Consider the following 22,415-nt stretch of genomic DNA (forward strand, 5'->3'; position numbering starts at 1 on the left):
CTAGTATTGATTATAGAACCTGTCCCTAGATCTAAATAAATCTAAGAGTAAGACGAAGTTGCTCACTAAGTACCGTAGGTCGGGAGTAGGCTTAGACCTAGAGAATCTACTACTACTTGTCTATGGTATAGTCTAGGCCCCAACTAAAAGTCTAAGAGTAAGACTAAGATTAACATTAGATTTAGATCTAGATCTCTACTAGTAGTATCTAGAAGTACTAGGCCTACTTGTAAGTTGTACTTGTAGGCCTAGACCGATCTAAAATAGGCCCTAGGTCTGTATAACAAAAAAAAGTGTCTTTACTTTTAATCAGTGACAGTATTGTACAGTCATGGCTAAATCTACCCCTAGATATCTTTCTAGATTCTAACTGTAGTAACGTTAGCCTAGATCTAGAATCTAACGATCAAGGAGATCTACAGCATGCAAGATAGACTTCAGTCTATGCCTGGAGGAGGTGTAATGTTAGGAGTAGGCCTAGATCTAACTTAGATCTAACCTTATGTAGATCTAGATCTAATAGATCTATAGCATAGATTCTAACAGTTAGATCTAGACTAGGGTCTACTAGTACTAGAAAATAGTCTTTAGGGGCCTACATCAAGTCTACTATGCTTACTAGTGTAGCGGCACAGCTTTGCAAGACGGCCGGTGGCCGCCCACCGTCTTGCGCTGCCCACGTACAAAAAAAAGACGGGAGTCAAAGAATGACAAGTTCGATGAAGTTAAGTTGTGTATCAGGTTTTATTCTAAATCAAAGTCAAATTACATGCTGGATAATAATAAATGTCGCATCTCTGGGCTGGACGACCGACGACAGACAAAAATTAGGCCGACATGGCCTACGGCGGCAAAACAAATCGGGAACGAAAAACTGCCCCTTGTCAACTAAACACTCCCTTTTTATCCCCTTTTTGGTCAAACACCGCGTGGCGAAAAAAGCCTTTCCCCAAGTCGACCCTATCACTTTTGGTGTAATGCGCGAAATTAATCCGCCTATAATGTAAGTATATAAAACGGAACTTAATTATTGTGTACTCCGATTCCAAATTCAAGTTTTTCGGCTTTCCATTATTCTTCCAACTTACGTAACTCTCTCTACCACTCCCCCAACTGCTCTCTCGGTCAATTAATCCTCTTTTGCGACTCTTGTCACTTCAGCCACTCCCACTCACAGCTCACTTCCACCAAGGAATTCACTCCTTGCTTCCACACCTGTTCACACTCTCGCTCTCTCTCTCTTTAATCACTGAAGAATGCAAGCGAGCCGAAGAACATGAATAAGAAGCAAAGAAGTAAAATAACTGAAGTTCCAATGGACTTCTATTAGCCCTGAACGCCTAGCAACCCAGTCAGTTTGCCCTCTTTCACTTCCACATTCCAATCGCTAGCCTGGCCCAGAAAAACTAGCAAACGAAATCAACACCTTTAAGGAATGTAAACAATGGAAGAAGGCGAACGAACTTCTTTACCCAAACAAACAAATCTCTATTTTCCATCCCGCTATAACTCTCCCCTACTGAATCGATCTGTTCCATAAGATCGCAAAAAATAAGGAAAAAAGATTTGTTGATACTGACGGTCGTCCATCCATGACACTTACAATTTGTCATAAACAATATAAACATTTCAACATCGTTCTATATTTATGCCAAATATCGTTATTTCAAAATCTTCCCTTTTTGGCAAATAAATTGCATGTATATACATTGTACCTGTACCTTCTTCAATTAAAAATAGGATTTGGAGAGCTTCTATCAGGGGAATGTCAACGTATAGGCATTGGGAAGTGGATGACCCAAGCTTCCTGCTGCTTCATCGATGACATCACCCCTTCAAAGATAAACACTCCAGACCCCTGAAAAAAATGGATTGAAGGGTTTAGTTACAAATTCAACCTCTAAACATCTATTAAACCTTCATTATACCTCTTATGCACAACTAGTTATGTCAAAAATACTACAGGTACATAAACATACATGTACAGTAGTAATAATAGCAATGATACATGTGAAAAGTAAAATTATCCATATCCGTATCTGTATCCACCTTACAAAATGAAAAACCAACAGCAGTAAATCTGGTCATCTTATAAAAAAAAACTATAAATAACCTTAGTTAACAAGTGCATGTTTCATGTCCAAAATGATACTAAAAAATATTTTGCATCAGCATACTTGTATAATGCCCTAGTAAAAGTGTTTATTAATCAATTGAACATTAATCAATGGATGGGTTGTAATTGTAAACCATGAACAATCAACTTCAGGCATTATCAACCATGAACATGTATCATAAACAGTAAACAGTAAATATTTTGATATTGGACAGCATGCATGCACATGTTAGACCTCGCTCTGCTATGGTTACAAATAATGACGCTTATTCTGAAAGTTACAATTATTTTATGTGTTATACTTTCAGAATCATTACTTTACAGTGTTTTTTTTTAATGTACAATTCATCCTTTGCTTCCAAACAGATGACATAGTGCACCTCTAGGGTAAACCTCCACATTAAAAAGATAAACAATTGTTTAAAAAAATCCCTTTTTTCATTTGTTCAAATTTTACAAGTCCTATTACATGGACAAAAAAATAACCCAAACATTACTGTTTTCTACCATTTACCAAGACTTTGGGATGATGTCAAAACTACCATCAGAGGTGGATATCCCATGCCTCCTCCAGTTCCGTTTGACACCATCCTGCCGTCTGATATGTGGTTTTCCTATAAGGACAAATATAATTACATATTTACAGATTAATTAATATCACAAAATATATTAAATGATCCATGTCGGCAAACCAAACTGGGCCAGTCAATCAATAGAACCAAGCAATCATACATATAACCCATAATCACTGATGTACATCATTTATCCCACAATAATAAAAAACTAATTAAATCCAAAAATGTGTCTGACAAAAACTTACTATTCTACGTAGGTATAGCTCCTTCCCCCTTTCTGTTATGGGGTGCATCCGGCAGGGAACGGTGCTCCCAAACCCAGAACATATCCCTATGTATTTGTATTATGTAGCATTCTTTCAAAGTTGAGTCACCTTCTCCAAAACTTCTCAATATTTGTTATTTACCACCTACTTCCAAATTCATGCTCCTTACCCCACTCCCTACTAATCGTTTCACAAATAATAAAACTGTCATCGTCATAAATAATTGAAGGCGGAGTCCAGCCCAGAGACCCAAGGTAAATTTTTAATTTTTTACTTATTACTTTATTTTTCCAATACAGACTTAGGTAAGTTGTATGGATTAGAATGAATGCCTTTATTTTGTCTTTAAGATCTCCTCTGGACGACACCTCCACTTGTTCAGCTTTTGGTTCGAACAGTACTCTCCCCTACTGTTTTTGTAGTTACTCTTTCTGGTACTAGAACATATTCATCCTCAAAATCTTGTCTAGAATCCTTGTAGCTAACAATGGTTCTCCTTCTCTCATCAGAATTTAACCCAAAATCTTCCATATTTTGGTCAACCACATCTGATTCAGAAGGTACTTTCCTTATTAGCCTACGATTCACTATCTTTGGATTACCTCCATTAAGGTCGGATACGATAAATATCCTCAGTAAGATTTATCCAATCAACAACATATAATTCATCAAAATAAACATTCTCCAACTTGTGTCTTTTACTAAAAGCACACTTCTTTAAGTAAACAAGAGATCCTATGCCCAGGGGAGGGGACTTGCAGAGATATTTGCATCAGCTCGGGCCTTATTCCGGGCTGCTACCTTGTCAGTCCTTTCTCTGACAATCTTTTGAGCCCTCTCAACCAACTCGGCTTGTTCTTTCTTTAACAAAGTCTTGTTCCCATTCTATATCAGACACCCCTAACAAATGAGCTAAAGGAATACGCTCTTTCCTACCAAACATAAGAGCAAAGGGGCTGACCCTCGTAGTTTCGTGGGGGGTGGTATTGTACATGTAGACAAGATGAGACAATAATTCAGGCCATCTACGTCTATCACGCTGATCCAGCGATTTTGACTAGGCCAAATAAAGTCCTATTGAATCTGTCAGCCTGAGGATTACCCTCAGGATGATATGGTGTTGTACGAGTCTTACGTATACCATAAAGCCTACATAATTCTTTTATCACCTGACCCTCAAAATTACGTCCCTGATCACTATGAATTCTATTTGGAATTCCATACTTTGTGAACCAGTGCTCTTGTAGAGCTTTAGCTACTGTTGAGGCGTGTTGATTTCTACAAGGGATTGCCCGAGCTAATTTCGTATATACATCTGTAATAACAAGTACATCCTCAAATCCTCCCTTACCAGGATCTAACTTAACAAAATCAATAGCAATAATTTCCAATGGACTAAATGCCATTAGATGTCTCATTGGGGTTCTTACCCGAGGCTGCATCTCCTTTGCCTTAGCACATTTAATAGATCTTTTAACATAAAATTTTATATCACGAGCCATGCCAGGCCAATAAACTCTTGACCTAGCTAATTGTTGAGTTTTATTTCTACCTTGATGTCCCCATTCATCATGACATCCAACTAAAATACTCTTACGCAAACACTGTGGGAGTAAAATTTGAAATATATTACCAAATAAAGGATCAAGAACCTTCCTTCCTAATATTCCATCTTTAACAGTAAAATTAGACCATTGATATAACCATTGTTTCAAACTATCCGGTTCTGAAAAACGTGCGGGAAATTCATCCCCCGGTTTCCAGTGCGCACTCCACCGTTCCCACACAAATCTCAGTTCTGGGTCAATTTTCTGCATTTGAATGAGTCGTTCAGGCGAAAAGGAAGGAAACAAATTTAAAAAAGTGGTCCCTAACAATTTTTCCTGGTCAGAAACACCAGACTTCGATTGGATTTCATAAAAGGCTTGCTGCAAAGATTGCACAGTTTGTTTCTTTCCAAAATGTTTTTGAAATAGTTCAATAATACTTTTAGTATCTTATTTCCCCGAAAAAGAACTTTTTTACGTGCTGCACCTTCCAAATTTGCTCCAAATTATGCCGCACTTTTTGAGTTTCAGAGATTTGATATTGTTCACAAAGATCTATCTCTTCTAACCATTCGGTAAGGGAAATGCCACCTTGTCCAGAAAATCTCTCAAGTCTGGTACTTCTATCACTAGGGGTAAACCTACACCTTTGTAATGCTCCGGTTAAACCGGTTACTAAATCTTCAACTAACTTTTCAGCCATAATTTTACTATGTATATGTGAATACTACTGAAAGGAGATGCAGCCTCAACTACGATAAACCTTCAGTTATAACACACTTATTATATAGTCTACTATCTAACTCTGGGAGAGAAAGGTAACCAATCGAACCAGACGCAGAACCTAGGAAAAAAGGCATTTAGTTAAAATTGTGAAATGTGTAAGTCCAGACCACAATAAACATTGGGGGTCTGATATAAAGGTAAGCACAAAAGACTGCAAATTCTATATAGATTTTCTGAAGATGTATTTTCATGTGTTGCCAAAGAACACTACCAAAATCTAGATTTTTACTATTATTATTCTGTCTAATGGTGTATTTGCAGAATTTATTTGTGCTATCTCCTTCAGATCCCAATGCACACTAATGCAAAACAGACATAATAACAAACTGCATAGCTACACACATATCTTAACACACCGTCATGTTGAGAAGATAACGAGTTCATATCTTTTCAGATACAGATCAAGCATATCTTATAGTTTGTAACATGAGAGTCTACATTAAATGTGATGACTGTTCTGGAAAAATCTTAACAAGGGCTTCATTACATACCAGCGACTCCTGCTGCTTCACTCGCCAAGGCTATCGGCTTCCAAACGACAGTGCCAGCTTCCACCGTCGAAGATATCGAAGACAGGGTCTACCACACCACGTCGATGACGAAGATGAAGGGCCGTGTCGAAGCGTTGGTTGGAAGAACGATGTCTCGGAGCTCCTCGATAGCGTCCAACTCCCCGAGCCGGACTAGCGCCTGCGGCCTCCAGTACCTAACCTCAATCCATCCTCATGAGACGACCAAAGGAAAAGCAATCGCCCTGCTGAGTTCCTTTACAGCCCCTTCCAAGACGATTCTCGCGCAGTTAAACGACTCCTCTCACCGCAGTGTAATGTGAAATCACCAGACTTCGTCGGTACCAACTAATCCGGAGGGTTTTAGTGGAAACCAGCTATGCTACCCCGTCAGGTCTATTTGCAGTGGTTTTCACAGGTCCCTCGACTCCTCGCTACAATGCAGCCACGCGTGAGTCCCAGGACGAAGGGTTCTTTCTCCTGAGCTCAACGGCACATGTAAGGTCCCAACGTCGAAAACCCGGGCGATGTGGGGGCTCAATCCAACCCCTGCAGCTGAATTTCTCTCTCCAACGTTAAAGTTAAAATAATATCAATTCACATCCTCGAACAAAAAATAAGCCGGAACCGGTGACATGAAGTGAAGCTCTCCTTGTTGAATTTATATCAATGTCCGATAAACATTGTGTTTATGCGTAAAACCAGACTGAAGGACTAAAACGTTCCCCGAACATGCTGAAAATGACGGTCCACCCCATCCGTACTACCAATTTTGTAGCGGCACAGCTTTGCAAGACGGCCGGTGGCCGCCCACCGTCTTGCGCTGCCCACGTACAAAAAAAAGACGGGAGTCAAAGAATGACAAGTTCGATGAAGTTAAGTTGTGTATCAGGTTTTATTCTAAATCAAAGTCAAATTACATGCTGGATAATAATAAATGTCGCATCTCTGGGCTGGACGACCGACGACAGACAAAAATTAGGCCGACATGGCCTACGGCGGCAAAACAAATCGGGAACGAAAAACTGCCCCTTGTCAACTAAACACTCCCTTTTTATCCCCTTTTTGGTCAAACACCGCGTGGCGAAAAAAGCCTTTCCCCAAGTCGACCCTATCACTTTTGGTGTAATGCGCGAAATTAATCCGCCTATAATGTAAGTATAAAAAACGGAACTTAATTATTGTGTACTCCGATTCCAAATTCAAGTTTTTCGGCTTTCCATTATTCTTCCAACTTACGTAACTCTCTCTACCACTCCCCCAACTGCTCTCTCGGTCAATTAATCCTCTTTTGCGACTCTTGTCACTTCAGCCACTCCCACTCACAGCTCACTTCCACCAAGGAATTCACTCCTTGCTTCCACACCTGTTCACACTCTCGCTCTCTCTCTCTTTAATCACTGAAGAATGCAAGCGAGCCGAAGAACATGAATAAGAAGCAAAGAAGTAAAATAACTGAAGTTCCAATGGACTTCTATTAGCCCTGAACGCCTAGCAACCCAGTCAGTTTGCCCTCTTTCACTTCCACATTCCAATCGCTAGCCTGGCCCAGAAATACTAGCAAACGAAATCAACACCTTTAAGGAATGTAAACAATGGAAGAAGGCGAACGAACTTCTTTACCCAAACAAACAAATCTCTATTTTCCATCCCGCTATACTAGTTTCAAATCTAGACTTGACCTAGGCCTGGCCATAGGTCTAACATTAGATCTAGATCTATAATTTTTCTAGATCTAGGCCTAGGCCTAGTCTAACATTTTTTGAAAAAAAATCTAATTATTAACTTCAGAAAAAGAATGAAATTAGGTCAAATTTCAGCATTTCCCCACCATAGGCCTAGACGGCTTATTTCTTTAAGTAAACAAGAGATCCTATGCCCAGGGGAGGGGACTTGCAGAGATATTTGCATCAGCTCGGGCCTTATTCCGGGCTGCTACCTTGTCAGTCCTTTCTCTGACAATCTTTTGAGCCCTCTCAACCAACTCGGCTTGTTCTTTCTTTAACAAAGTCTTGTTCCCATTCTATATCAGACACCCCTAACAAATGAGCTAAAGGAATACGCTCTTTCCTACCAAACATAAGAGCAAAGGGGCTGACCCTCGTAGTTTCGTGGGGGGTGGTATTGTACATGTAGACAAGATGAGACAATAATTCAGGCCATCTACGTCTATCACGCTGATCCAGCGATTTTGACTAGGCCAAATAAAGTCCTATTGAATCTGTCAGCCTGAGGATTACCCTCAGGATGATATGGTGTTGTACGAGTCTTACGTATACCATAAAGCCTACATAATTCTTTTATCACCTGACCCTCAAAATTACGTCCCTGATCACTATGAATTCTATTTGGAATTCCATACTTTGTGAACCAGTGCTCTTGTAGAGCTTTAGCTACTGTTGAGGCGTGTTGATTTCTACAAGGGATTGCCCGAGCTAATTTCGTATATACATCTGTAATAACAAGTACATCCTCAAATCCTCCCTTACCAGGATCTAACTTAACAAAATCAATAGCAATAATTTCCAATGGACTAAATGCCATTAGATGTCTCATTGGGGTTCTTACCCGAGGCTGCATCTCCTTTGCCTTAGCACATTTAATAGATCTTTTAACATAAAATTTTATATCACGAGCCATGCCAGGCCAATAAACTCTTGACCTAGCTAATTGTTGAGTTTTATTTCTACCTTGATGTCCCCATTCATCATGACATCCAACTAAAATACTCTTACGCAAACACTGTGGGAGTAAAATTTGAAATATATTACCAAATAAAGGATCAAGAACCTTCCTTCCTAATATTCCATCTTTAACAGTAAAATTAGACCATTGATATAACCATTGTTTCAAACTATCCGGTTCTGAAAAACGTGCGGGAAATTCATCCCCCGGTTTCCAGTGCGCACTCCACCGTTCCCACACAAATCTCAGTTCTGGGTCAATTTTCTGCATTTGAATGAGTCGTTCAGGCGAAAAGGAAGGAAACAAATTTAAAAAAGTGGTCCCTAACAATTTTTCCTGGTCAGAAACACCAGACTTCGATTGGATTTCATAAAAGGCTTGCTGCAAAGATTGCACAGTTTGTTTCTTTCCAAAATGTTTTTGAAATAGTTCAATAATACTTTTAGTATCTTATTTCCCCGAAAAAGAACTTTTTTACGTGCTGCACCTTCCAAATTTGCTCCAAATTATGCCGCACTTTTTGAGTTTCAGAGATTTGATATTGTTCACAAAGATCTATCTCTTCTAACCATTCGGTAAGGGAAATGCCACCTTGTCCAGAAAATCTCTCAAGTCTGGTACTTCTATCACTAGGGGTAAACCTACACCTTTGTAATGCTCCGGTTAAACCGGTTACTAAATCTTCAACTAACTTTTCAGCCATAATTTTACTATGTATATGTGAATACTACTGAAAGGAGATGCAGCCTCAACTACGATAAACCTTCAGTTATAACACACTTATTATATAGTCTACTATCTAACTCTGGGAGAGAAAGGTAACCAATCGAACCAGACGCAGAACCTAGGAAAAAAGGCATTTAGTTAAAATTGTGAAATGTGTAAGTCCAGACCACAATAAACATTGGGGGTCTGATATAAAGGTAAGCACAAAAGACTGCAAATTCTATATAGATTTTCTGAAGATGTATTTTCATGTGTTGCCAAAGAACACTACCAAAATCTAGATTTTTACTATTATTATTCTGTCTAATGGTGTATTTACAGAATTTATTTGTGCTATCTCCTTCAGATCCCAATGCACACTAATGCAAAACAGACATAATAACAAACTGCATAGCTACACACATATCTTAACACACCGTCATGTTGAGAAGATAACGAGTTCATATCTTTTCAGATACAGATCAAGCATATCTTATAGTTTGTAACATGAGAGTCTACATTAAATGTGATGACTGTTCTGGAAAAATCTTAACAAGGGCTTCATTACATACCAGCGACTCCTGCTGCTTCACTCGCCAAGGCTATCGGCTTCCAAACGACAGTGCCAGCTTCCACCGTCGAAGATATCGAAGACAGGGTCTACCACACCACGTCGATGACGAAGATGAAGGGCCGTGTCGAAGCGTTGGTTGGAAGAACGATGTCTCGGAGCTCCTCGATAGCGTCCAACTCCCCGAGCCGGACTAGCGCCTGCGGCCTCCAGTACCTAACCTCAATCCATCCTCATGAGACGACCAAAGGAAAAGCAATCGCCCTGCTGAGTTCCTTTACAGCCCCTTCCAAGACGATTCTCGCGCAGTTAAACGACTCCTCTCACCGCAGTGTAATGTGAAATCACCAGACTTCGTCGGTACCAACTAATCCGGAGGGTTTTAGTGGAAACCAGCTATGCTACCCCGTCAGGTCTATTTGCAGTGGTTTTCACAGGTCCCTCGACTCCTCGCTACAATGCAGCCACGCGTGAGTCCCAGGACGAAGGGTTCTTTCTCCTGAGCTCAACGGCACATGTAAGGTCCCAACGTCGAAAACCCGGGCGATGTGGGGGCTCAATCCAACCCCTGCAGCTGAATTTCTCTCTCCAACGTTAAAGTTAAAATAATATCAATTCACATCCTCGAACAAAAAATAAGCCGGAACCGGTGACATGAAGTGAAGCTCTCCTTGTTGAATTTATATCAATGTCCGATAAACATTGTGTTTATGCGTAAAACCAGACTGAAGGACTAAAACGTTCCCCGAACATGCTGAAAATGACGGTCCACCCCATCCGTACTACCAATTTTGTAGCGGCACAGCTTTGCAAGACGGCCGGTGGCCGCCCACCGTCTTGCGCTGCCCACGTACAAAAAAAAGACGGGAGTCAAAGAATGACAAGTTCGATGAAGTTAAGTTGTGTATCAGGTTTTATTCTAAATCAAAGTCAAATTACATGCTGGATAATAATAAATGTCGCATCTCTGGGCTGGACGACCGACGACAGACAAAAATTAGGCCGACATGGCCTACGGCGGCAAAACAAATCGGGAACGAAAAACTGCCCCTTGTCAACTAAACACTCCCTTTTTATCCCCTTTTTGGTCAAACACCGCGTGGCGAAAAAAGCCTTTCCCCAAGTCGACCCTATCACTTTTGGTGTAATGCGCGAAATTAATCCGCCTATAATGTAAGTATATAAAACGGAACTTAATTATTGTGTACTCCGATTCCAAATTCAAGTTTTTCGGCTTTCCATTATTCTTCCAACTTACGTAACTCTCTCTACCACTCCCCCAACTGCTCTCTCGGTCAATTAATCCTCTTTTGCGACTCTTGTCACTTCAGCCACTCCCACTCACAGCTCACTTCCACCAAGGAATTCACTCCTTGCTTCCACACCTGTTCACACTCTCGCTCTCTCTCTCTTTAATCACTGAAGAATGCAAGCGAGCCGAAGAACATGAATAAGAAGCAAAGAAGTAAAATAACTGAAGTTCCAATGGACTTCTATTAGCCCTGAACGCCTAGCAACCCAGTCAGTTTGCCCTCTTTCACTTCCACATTCCAATCGCTAGCCTGGCCCAGAAAAACTAGCAAACGAAATCAACACCTTTAAGGAATGTAAACAATGGAAGAAGGCGAACGAACTTCTTTACCCAAACAAACAAATCTCTATTTTCCATCCCGCTATACTAGTTTCAAATCTAGACTTGACCTAGGCCTGGCCATAGGTCTAACATTAGATCTAGATCTATAATTTTTCTAGATCTAGGCCTAGGCCTAGTCTAACATTTTTTGAAAAAAAATCTAATTATTAACTTCAGAAAAAGAATGAAATTAGGTCAAATTTCAGCATTTCCCCACCATAGGCCTAGACGGCTTATTTCGAAAGGGTGGGTGCTCTTGCGTTGGGGTGCGTCAACGCGAACGCGAAGATTCGTCCAAAGCCCCCCCCCCCCCCCGGTTTGGCCGAAAGGGTGCGTTGGGAGCGCCACGTCACGTCGTGTTCACTGGAACGCGCCCTTTCGTCCAAAGCCCCCCCCCCCCCATCTATTCAATTTTTCAAGGTAGTAAATGACCTCTTTACAGCAAGTTTTCTGAAGCTTTTCCAGCATGTAACAGTTGAAGTTTTATTAAATTTAATGCTTCCTTAGGGGTGGCAAGTCCCCTCGCAATAGCTATCAGTAGTAGATATGAACATACATGTACATTGTGTGGGGGTTGTCATAAACAACACTCATCAAAAGCGCCTTTGTGCAAGTTCAGAGATGAACTAGAATCTAGTCTATATCTAGGTTAGATCTAATGACATGTTAGATGTTACTAGGTTGTCATTCATACACTTGTCTGTTAATATGTATTTTATATTGATAGGTTTCAATGTACTTGAATGATCTGTATGTAGCAAGGCCTTTTTTTCAAGAGCTACAAAAAATCTTAAATCTCTATCCTCATTTATATCCATGCAACCGTGCAGGGGGAAAAAGATGGTGCCATTGATCTATCATCTCATTCTCTCAAACACTTCAGTGTACTTTTTCCTCAGCTAGGCTACCAACGAGTCTATTCTGAACACGTGAAATTCCATTATTGTCTCATTATGTGCTTCAGGCAAGGAGGTCCTAACCGTCAAATTCGTAAAAATTGAAATATTGTATAATTCAAACAATAAAAAACAAAAGAAATAGTGAGTGACATCATCGACTCTCTCATTTTGATGTAACTGGCTCGTTCATATAACTATTTTGTTTAAAATAAGTGAAGCTTTGAAATGTCATAGCTTTCTTATTTTGCATCCGATTTTGATGAAATTTTCAGCACTGCTTGTCTGATTTTTCTCTATTGATTCGAATCAACATTTTTCTGAGGAGGACTTGACCTTTAATAAGATAACTCTTCTTGCTGTGGTGACTCCCATGTTTAGGACACTAGATGAACTTGGTCTTTTTGTGATTGTTTTTGATACAGTTGTTTTGGTTGTCATCAGCACCTGGTGAACTGATCTGATCTGTTCCTGAAGATGAAATAATAATAATTGTTACATGACAAACCCTGTAGTACCCCAGGGTTTTTATGTACCCCAGAGTACTGCATTTTGTAGCACTCTTGTGATGCATGTTCAACAAATGTACAACTTATTTTACAGGCCTACCAACCTGTAAACATACACAATAGAAGTGATTCATTTAAAAAATAGGAGTCATAGCTTATTTCCCATTAATGACTGTATATAAAACCTGGACAAAAAAAAGAATTTTCTGTCCCTTCATGACATTAGGTATATTAAAGCTTTCCATAAAAAGAAGTAACTCCTTTTAAACAGGGGTAGTTGGCAGGCCTCTATGCACGAAGCCTTGGCAGTAGCCTTGGAGGCACTTTTTACAATCTTTCAAAATGAACATTTAAGTTGTTATTATTGATCTTTGAAAAGGTTAAAAACATCAGTTTAAAGGGGAGGTTCAGTAGTTGGAGAGAGGGCACTTTAGGATCAACATTAATTTATGGTAGTTGTCAAGAAAATGGAAATGATACCCATTTCTCAAGTGATATTCAAACACTTCTTCAAGGATGAGCTTGCTTCAATGAATGATTTAGATGACTCTTTCTTTGTTCAATCTGGTTCGGGGGGGGGGGGGTGAAGCAGAGGGAGAGCTGAGGTTAGACCTTGGAGGAAACGAATAGTGAGCTTGGTAGATACAGATTTCAAGATTATGTTATTTTTGGGGGGCACTTCAGGACACAACCAAGTTTATCGTGAATATACATTTTCTATCGTGAACACACAAAGGAGAAAATAAAGAATACTGTCCGGAGAAAAGTTGTATGCTAATTAGATTATTTGTGGTTCTTTCCGCGGCTTACATAGTGTTGTTCAAATTTGTGTCCAAAATACAACATTTTCAGTTCAGCACCTGCTCATTCTTCTGTCGCATGGTACTTGTGCATTAGGAATCCTGCTTCAGTGCTTCCTTTTGCACTTGATACTACATTAATGTTGACTCTTAACTTGTTGGCACATGCAATGATTTCAGGTTCTCCTTCCAGGTCCTATCTTTCCTCATTTTCCAAGTATACCCAGGAGTCACGATGTGTGCCATGTCTTCAGAAGGCTAAAGAAAGACATACACAAACAAGCAAAACATGTGATATGCATAATTATTTTATCTTGCTTGTTAAAGAAAGGTATACGGGAACCCTTCACTAAATCTGTCCTGAACAAACTATATGTTGTGTATTTTTCAACGATTTAACATTATTTTACTTTGTAAAAGTATAAAAATAAAGGCTTAAATCTGCCTTCTGAGTCAAATTCCATCATCAATAATCAAAACTCTTCAATTTACTTCCGAGATACTTTGTTATTGATGTAATTGGGTTGTAAATTTAGTATTCCAACTTGGGTAGTATGTATATAATACTTGTGCTCACTTGTGATAACTTGAATCATCACAACTCTTATGTTTGACCACCCAATTATATTAACAGTGCTGGCAAAAATAGCTTACCTTGTGAAACCCTCAATTTGTAACCTTTTGAATTCTTTGCACTGTCGACCTCGAGTTTTGTTATGTTTTCAGGGTAGCAAATCCCTGTATATAAAAAAGACAATATAAGGATTTAAGTGGTAACCCTTCTTCATGACCTGAAATCAAACAGAAATAGTTGTCCTTATTTTATGATTTTTGTCAATCCATTGCTTCCAATTTGGGTGGTTCATGTGTAAAATTTAGATAAATGGAATTAAGAGAATCTCTAAAGCAACGGGGAAAGAGATGTAGAGTCACCTTTATACTATTTAATGCCATTGGTAAACATTGTGATTGACAGATCTAAAAAAAATCTAAACTGAGCTGCCTGACCTGTCGTCTTATGTTCAGATGGACAAACAAAAACAAGAATGCAAACATAATGAATGTCAAGATATCTATGAAGATTCTATTAATTGTCGTTATGACATTTGAGTAGTCTGTGGAGGGGGTATTTAGTTTTCACTTTTTTAAAACACGAAATAATAATTTTGAAGCATAACTATGGTATTTCAAAGTGAATAGGAAAATTGAAAGACAGAAAAGAAGGGTCCAGGGGGATCTATGAACTAGGATTACATAATTGAAACATGCACGTAATAACTTGAAATCTTTTCCTCAAAATATATTACGTGTACATGTATTTGACTCTTATCACACTCCTCTAACATTTGGCTTATTTGTATTATGGTATTTTGAATTGGGGACATTCGTCTAAAGAAATACGGATAGAGCTTTTATGTTAATAAAGAAGAGCTACATGTATGAGATGAATTACACATAAGTCAATACATATGGGGGGCAGCACTTGTCTGACGAAACTAAAGAATGGAATGAAGTATGAATATTTGTATAAAGTAGGGACAATGATTTTGTGTTTTCTAGTAATCAACTTTCTAGAAATTCTGTTTTTGGCGTTTCCTTTTCATGAGAAATTTTTAGTGAACATTTCTATGAAAAACAGAATTTCCATTTAGATCAAATTTGAAACTGAATTGCAGGCTAACAGAAATGGAAAAAAATATTGGAACAGGAAAGCACTTTCCTGTTTAAAGTGTGCAGTAATTGCTCGTTTTCAAATTTGACATTTAAATCTGTGTAATTATTTTGTTCATGTTTAATGTTTATAATGATGTTTCTAAGCTATTGACAGGTGATGGGAGAACCTTTGATAAGAACTAGTGTCTTTAATTGGCTATCCTTGGCCAGCGGTTGATAGGGTTTTTTTTATTTTCTTTTATTTGTAATTTCTTGTATCCATTTTTATCGAAAATGCTTTTTAACTGAATACCTATTTTTCCTTAAAGGAAAAACAAAGGCCCGAATTCACAAAGGTGGTTTTAAAAACCCACGGTTGGGTCAATGGTTTATGCAGATTTAAATTAGGTTTATTTTACCATTTATATTTAAAAATGTCCAATGTTGATGCGCACTTTTGTCACAGTACGCCAAATTGGCGTCGTGGTTGCCGTGGTTATCCACGCTATTTTATTCCTGAGTCCACTCTTCAAACAGTGGACTCATGAATAAATTAGCATATCAAACCATGGTAGGTAGGCGTCAATTTGGCGCACTGTGACAAAAGCGCACATCAGCATTGGAATTTCTTGTACACGCACCCGATACGCACTAAATTAAGCGTAATTTATACGGGAAATCTGCATAAACCATGGACTCAACTGTAGGTTTTTAAAACCACCTTTGTGAATTCGGGCCAGAATGTTGAGCCCTCATAGTCTATAGATTGGTATGTGTGTCTTATTAGTTTTCCTGTGACTCTGGGAAAATTCCCATATTCAACTAATGCTCTTGTGTCCTTCAGCTGTCAGGCGAACAGGTGGGGTCTTTATGAAGCGACCCTTGAATGATGCAAATGAATGAGATACCGGATTTTTTTAAAAGTCTCTTCATACCATTTCTGGAGAGGGAAAGACTTGAGTTTAGTGACTATAAAATGCAACTGCTTTCAACTTTCCAAAATATGGCAGGCATCATCGATGAAAAATTATTTCAAGTTTTTTTCACCTTTCCTGCATCTCCTTTTTTTTTTAATTGTTGGATCTCAAAGCCATGGCTCACTTTATCATTTACCGAAACAGCCATATGTACAGGTTTGAATGTTGAATGCTTCACTAGATTTAGACTTACAATATACATATTTTTGTCTTATTTGTGAATAGAGTATTTTCAAAGGATACATTTGATAAATCTATGGCCCATTTCCATATGACCCTCAGAGGAGATTACAAAGTCTGTTGGTTCGTCATATATCAGACAAAATATAAGTTATGTAATCAATCTTTTTCAATGTCAAAGTAGCATATCAGGAAAATACATATTAATATCAAAACATTTTGAGGGTATTTTTCCAGAAATCAATATTTATGTCTTTGATTTGATATTATTCTTGTTCTTTTCTACTTCATCTACCTCAGTAATGAGGACAAATAAATTTAAAAACATTACGTGTCATTTTTTTTCTACTAAGTATAGCTTTATGAATAGAAAAAGGTGTATAAAAATTTGATATCAAATTTTTGTCTTTGTGACATTGGATATGGTACAGAAAATGGTAGGATCTCAATGCATATAGGCTGGTTGCTATACTTGCCAAACAAGCTTATAAAACAAGGAAGTAACTTGTATTCAGTGAAAATAAAAATAGATTTGTTTCACATGGCTTACATTCAATATGTAGATCATGCAATTTCCTGTGTGTGTGTGTGAGGGTGCGTGTGCATTCCACAAACAAATGAGGACGTCCTCATGACAACACACCAACATAGTGAGCACTGTGCGGATCCCGAGGACCGTAACACGGGTCCTCGTTTCGAAACTGTTGGTACCGCTCCCAAAAGGAGTCTAGAACCACCTCGGTGATTTTCACCGGTGTCCTCGGTAGTGCGATATTGCATGAATAACGTGTTTCAAGGCTCAGTGGACGAAGCACGTTTCCATCGATTTCCACACACGGATTCGCAATGCTGCCATCTACAGTTGCATATACTCGTCCATTGCACTGAACTCTCTATGACTGGAATGGACTCGATCGCGCGCTGCACGCTGACTGAAGAGCATCGTTACCGTCTGCTTCTTGACAGCTACAAATTGTTGCTTTTGCGGTAAGTTTGAAATTATGCAAGATAGATTGTGAATGATATTGGTGTTGATTGTAAATTATGATATTTTTATTCTTAAATGATATATGTTATATGTTTATCCGTCTTTTTAAGAGAAAAGCATTGGGATTTAGATTACTTCTCTCATGTAGTTGCGTAGGTTATGCCCCACTCGTATAGTTCTTTGTAAGTAAAGTCACCGTCTTAAACAATCCTACATTGCGCACTACGTAAAGTGGTCATGTCGTTTGCTGCATTTTAATGTTTGAAGCTTGTTTTTACAACTTAGCCTTGTAGTTGTACAAGCTGCATAATATTTGTCAGCACTTGGGAAATGGGAACCTTTTTTTCAGTTTTGAAGTAGACATTTTACATGTTTTTAAATAAGGAAACCTGGGGCTGGACAAATAAACAAACTTCTTGTGATATTCCAACAAAATGGCAAGACTCCCGTTTTGTTCTTATGTGATACTGTTTCTCCTGGTTTGTAAATATGGTAGTTATCTCCTTTAGTGATCTATTTATGTTTTTACTTTTAATCTAGACCAAATGGATCCATACAATCAAGACCTTCTGCCACATTGAGAACACCCGGGCTGAAGGAGATTCACTACAACCCGTGGCTACGTATTCTCCATTGAGCCTGTAAGAGTAGTAGGATTTATAAGGGTCTGCTTGAAGTGGAAATGCAGGCGAAATCGATTGCTACAGTCATGACAGTTCTGGGCCTTGTTTTCAAAGAAAGTAAGAATTTAATGGGTTAATTGGCAATGATTTCATTTTGGATTTACAAAAAAAAACATTTCTTATTGAAAATACCTGCAACCCAGTTCCCATTTCCCAATACAAGTTGTTGCTGAATTGGGTTTTTATAGATGTGTTCAATCAGATATGATTATTATGTCTGGGACTGACCTTTTACGTCACCATCCCAAAGACATGACTCAGATTCGAACTCGTGGGTCTGCAGAATCAGTTTGTAACTTCCACCATTAGCTGGATTACAGGCGCACACCACAATGCCTGAGAAGTCAGTTGATTGATTTATTTGTTTATAAGGGGAATCCCTATGGATAAAGACTTGTAGTGTACCAGTGGACCACATAATTAGATAGACAAACAACTCTGAATCTACAATGAAAAGCATGATGAGCACTGGAATGTGAGTACATCTTGTTCACATGATTGCAAAGTTCTCAGATTATAGGCCTACACAATAAAAGTAGTTCAATACTTAACCAATAATCACAATAAACGTGATCACTTCCCTTTAGTTTCACCTCACTTTTCTATTCCTTTTGTGGAATATGCTTTTTGTGGCATTAGTAACATTCATGTTTGTATTTTTTTTAAAAAGAAATCACTATTATGTTTAAGAGGTTCAAAACTATGTTAATCATTTTGCTGTTGTCAAATTCTTTATTTCCAGCAACAGCACATGCAGCCAATCCCTGCATGAAGATGTCTCAGATAGATCTGGTAGATGAGATGCTCAACTGTTGTTCAAGAAAAGGTATATAATGTAAAGATTATAAGTACTACAGGCAAGTCTGCCTTAGTCTATGGAGCCTGAAGAAAGATATTAGAAAGATATTAAACCTAGAAAAACTTTTATTTTTGAAGGGTGAAAACCAAGAGAGAATAACAAATGAATCTGAGTGGGTATGGTCCATTAACTTATGTGCATTCTTCACTTACATGTACATGTATGTAAATTGGACTTTGGCAGTGTTGGCTCTACATTGTCATTTATATGAATTTATGAAAGTTTTTCCATTACAGAATATGTGAGATATGGGTTAGTAGAATGTTATTGATTAATCCATTGTGTTCAGTAATAAACAAGCCCTAAATTAATGTTGTCTTGGAATACTATTAAAGTAGGACATATTCTTATGTCACAATTTTCTGTAGGAATTTCATCTTGTCCCAATCTCTTTTTTTTTTCTTTTTTTTTTTCTTAGGAATCATTACAAAATGGAAACAAAATTAGAACAATCCTTTCTGAACCCTTTACTTTCTAGTTGGATCAGGAAGAGAATCCATGTGACAACTTGCCTGTTGCCCATTTGGCTTAATTCAGTGATTACAACATCTAATGGATGGGATGATTATTGTCATGAGTCATAATAAAGATGAATTGTGGAGTAACATTACCTGTACCCCTTATAGATCAAGGCATTCAGTGTAAAATTTAGTTGATGATTATCTAAATAGGAATTATTAAAACCATCAGTAATCAGGAAACAGTATGCTGTTGTTGCTTTGAGTATCATGGGAAAATCCACTATCACATGTCATATATATGGAGTGGTTTTTTTTTTTCAAATATCTCTTTATTCAGTTTTCTTTTCTTCTGATCTGAATAATTAGTCATACTAATTCAAATAATTTTGCTCATTTTGATTTCAGCCCTATGTGATTCAGATGATGGGCCCAGGCTGCTGTCAGAAATAGGTAAGTCAATAAATTCTTGCTAATTCCTGAATACATGAAGATGTATGGTGTAATTTATGAAGTTTTTAAAGACTGTTCTTACACCAAAAATCCTGTTTTATGTGTGTGTGTTTTTTTTTTAATATTATGGATTATAGCAGATTTTCATATTTATTCATATCATGCAGACAAGCATGCATTTTAGATGTTTTCCTGTGGAATGCTGTATTCAGGCCTTGATTGTAGATTATAGAAATGAGTCAAGGTCAATAATGCATTGCAATCGTAATGGACATCTCACATTCTAATGCAAGATGAATCATCATTTTTAAAATTAATTTTGTAGGGCTTATCGGCTGTTAAAGTGAGTCAGATTTGATCCCCTACCAGGAGACTGGGTATACAGAACAACCTATGGATGTATGCTCAAGTGATACAGATGGTGAGTTCTTGTCAGTAATGTTAAACCAAAGATTACTATTTCTTTGAACTAGCAAATTTTATGAAAGAGACGGTGCATTTTTTTTTTGTAAGGCAAAATTTGTTATATCATTCATCCAATGACAAAGAATAAATTAATCAAATTGAAGGATGCATGAGCCTATTCCAAGTATTAAGTTTACTCTTTGTGAAGAAGTGCCAACTAATGTTGGTGTCCCTTATTATAATTTCTGATTTATGTAAAGGAGGTTAGTGAAATATGCTGAGAGAGATTGAGAGAAGAGAAGCTTAAACTCTGGTCATCAAATGGAAATGTTAAGAGACTTTTAATGTATTTTTGCACTATAAACTGTGCTTTATGATGTACTGGATACAATATCATGTGCCATTTACTGTGAATTTGGCAAGTTACCTGCTAAACTGAAACTGTGATTGCAACATTGTTATGTATTGTTATACAGTGCGTCCCAGAAAAAAAGGAAACTGGGATAGTCCATCGATTTTCTCGCGGGAAAATATGGATTATGAAATATTAAACATAATCATCATAAAATTTAGTTTTTCTTCTTTTGTTTGACACCATATATGATAGAAAATGTTCCCGCATGGACGAGCAAGAAGAGTCTAGAATTCACGCGTCAAAATCAGCTTGCACAGAATAAGTGGTTAAGATTTGTGTGGAAGCTTCAAGTTCCTCCAACCCTGCTTCAGAAAGGGATCGTTCACTAGCATTTCTTATATGTTCCTGGTTTCTGAATGGAACTCTTTCAAAAACACTGTATAATATTTTCTAAATCAATTTCAGAAACGAAATTTTAAAGAGTTACTTATTGATTATAAATATAGTTACACTCTAACTTAGTTGTATTTTTCTTCATATTTTAAACAGCCATAAAACCTGCCAGCACTCCAATTCAAGCAAAATTTCCAGTGGCCACATGGGAGAGGAGAATCCCACATCCCGTGGGGAGGTTCCAAATTTGAAAGCTGAGATGCTCCTGTACACTGATCTTCTTTGCGCGTGGAACTCGGGTTTTGAATAGTTGTGCCTGCATGACTAGTGTGTCTCCATATTAATAATTACAATTATGAGGACTAGTGTGTGAGTGCCCTTATTAATAACTATAATAATGAGGACTATTGTGTGTGAGCCCCTCATGATTATAATTATGAGGACTCACACAATCAAGTATGTAAGAGCAACGTAATGAGGACTTGTGTGTGCGTGTGCCCATAATAATAACCATAATTACGAGGACGTGTTTGTGTGCCCATAATCACTATAATTACGGGGATTTGTGTGTGTGTCCCTCATAACTATAATTATGAGGACTATTGTGTGTGAGCCCCTCATAACTATAATTATGAGGACTTGTGTGTGTGCCTAACAACTATGAGGACTTGTGCGTGTGTCCCCATATTAATAATTACAATTATGAGGACTATTGTGTGTGTGCCCTTATTAATAACTATAATTACGAAGACTTGTGTGTATGCCCATATTAATAACTATAATTATGAGGACTTGTATGTGTGCCCAACAACTATGAGGACTTGTGTGTGCGCCCATATTAATAACTATAATTACGAGGACTTGTGTGTATGCCCATATTAATAACTATAATTATGAGGACTTGTATGTGTGCCCAACAACTATGAGGACTTGTGTGTGTGCGCCCATATTAACTATAATTACGAGGACTTGTGTGTATGCCCATATTAATAACTATAATTATGAGGACTTGTATGTGTGCCCAACAACTATGAGGACTTGTGTGTGTGCGCCCATATTAATAACTATAATTTCGAGGACTTGTGTGTGTGTGTCCCCATATTAATAACTACAATTATGAGGACTAGTGTGTGTGTGTGCCCTTAATAACTATAATTACGAGGACTTGTGTGCGTGCCCATATTAAGATGACTTGTGTGTGCGCCCATATAAATAACTATAAGTATGAGGACTTGTGTGTGTGCCTAACAACTATGAGGACTTGTGTGTGTGTCCCCATATTAATAATTACAATTATGAGGACTATTGTGTGTGTGCCCTTATTAATAACTATAATTACAAAGACTTGTGTGTATGCCCATATTAATAACTATAATTATGAGGACTTGTATGTGTGCCCAACAACTATGAGGA

At 38.0% G+C, this 22,415-nt stretch overlaps 1 long non-coding RNA gene across 1 annotated transcript; it reads left to right on the plus strand.

Annotated features, from left to right (window-relative positions):
- Nucleotides 1-16,637: 16,637 nt before the first annotated feature.
- Nucleotides 16,638-21,243, plus strand: LOC121422514. Its single transcript, XR_005971171.1, has 6 exons — nucleotides 16,638-17,395; nucleotides 17,937-18,136; nucleotides 18,822-18,905; nucleotides 19,805-19,849; nucleotides 20,175-20,270; nucleotides 21,159-21,243. It is a non-coding gene; the product is annotated as an uncharacterized LOC121422514 (long non-coding RNA).
- The last annotated feature ends 1,172 nt before the right edge of the window (nucleotides 21,244-22,415 follow it).

This window comes from Lytechinus variegatus, chromosome 10, assembly GCF_018143015.1.
Source record: "Lytechinus variegatus isolate NC3 chromosome 10, Lvar_3.0, whole genome shotgun sequence".
Lineage (NCBI taxonomy): Eukaryota > Metazoa > Echinodermata > Echinoidea > Temnopleuroida > Toxopneustidae > Lytechinus > Lytechinus variegatus.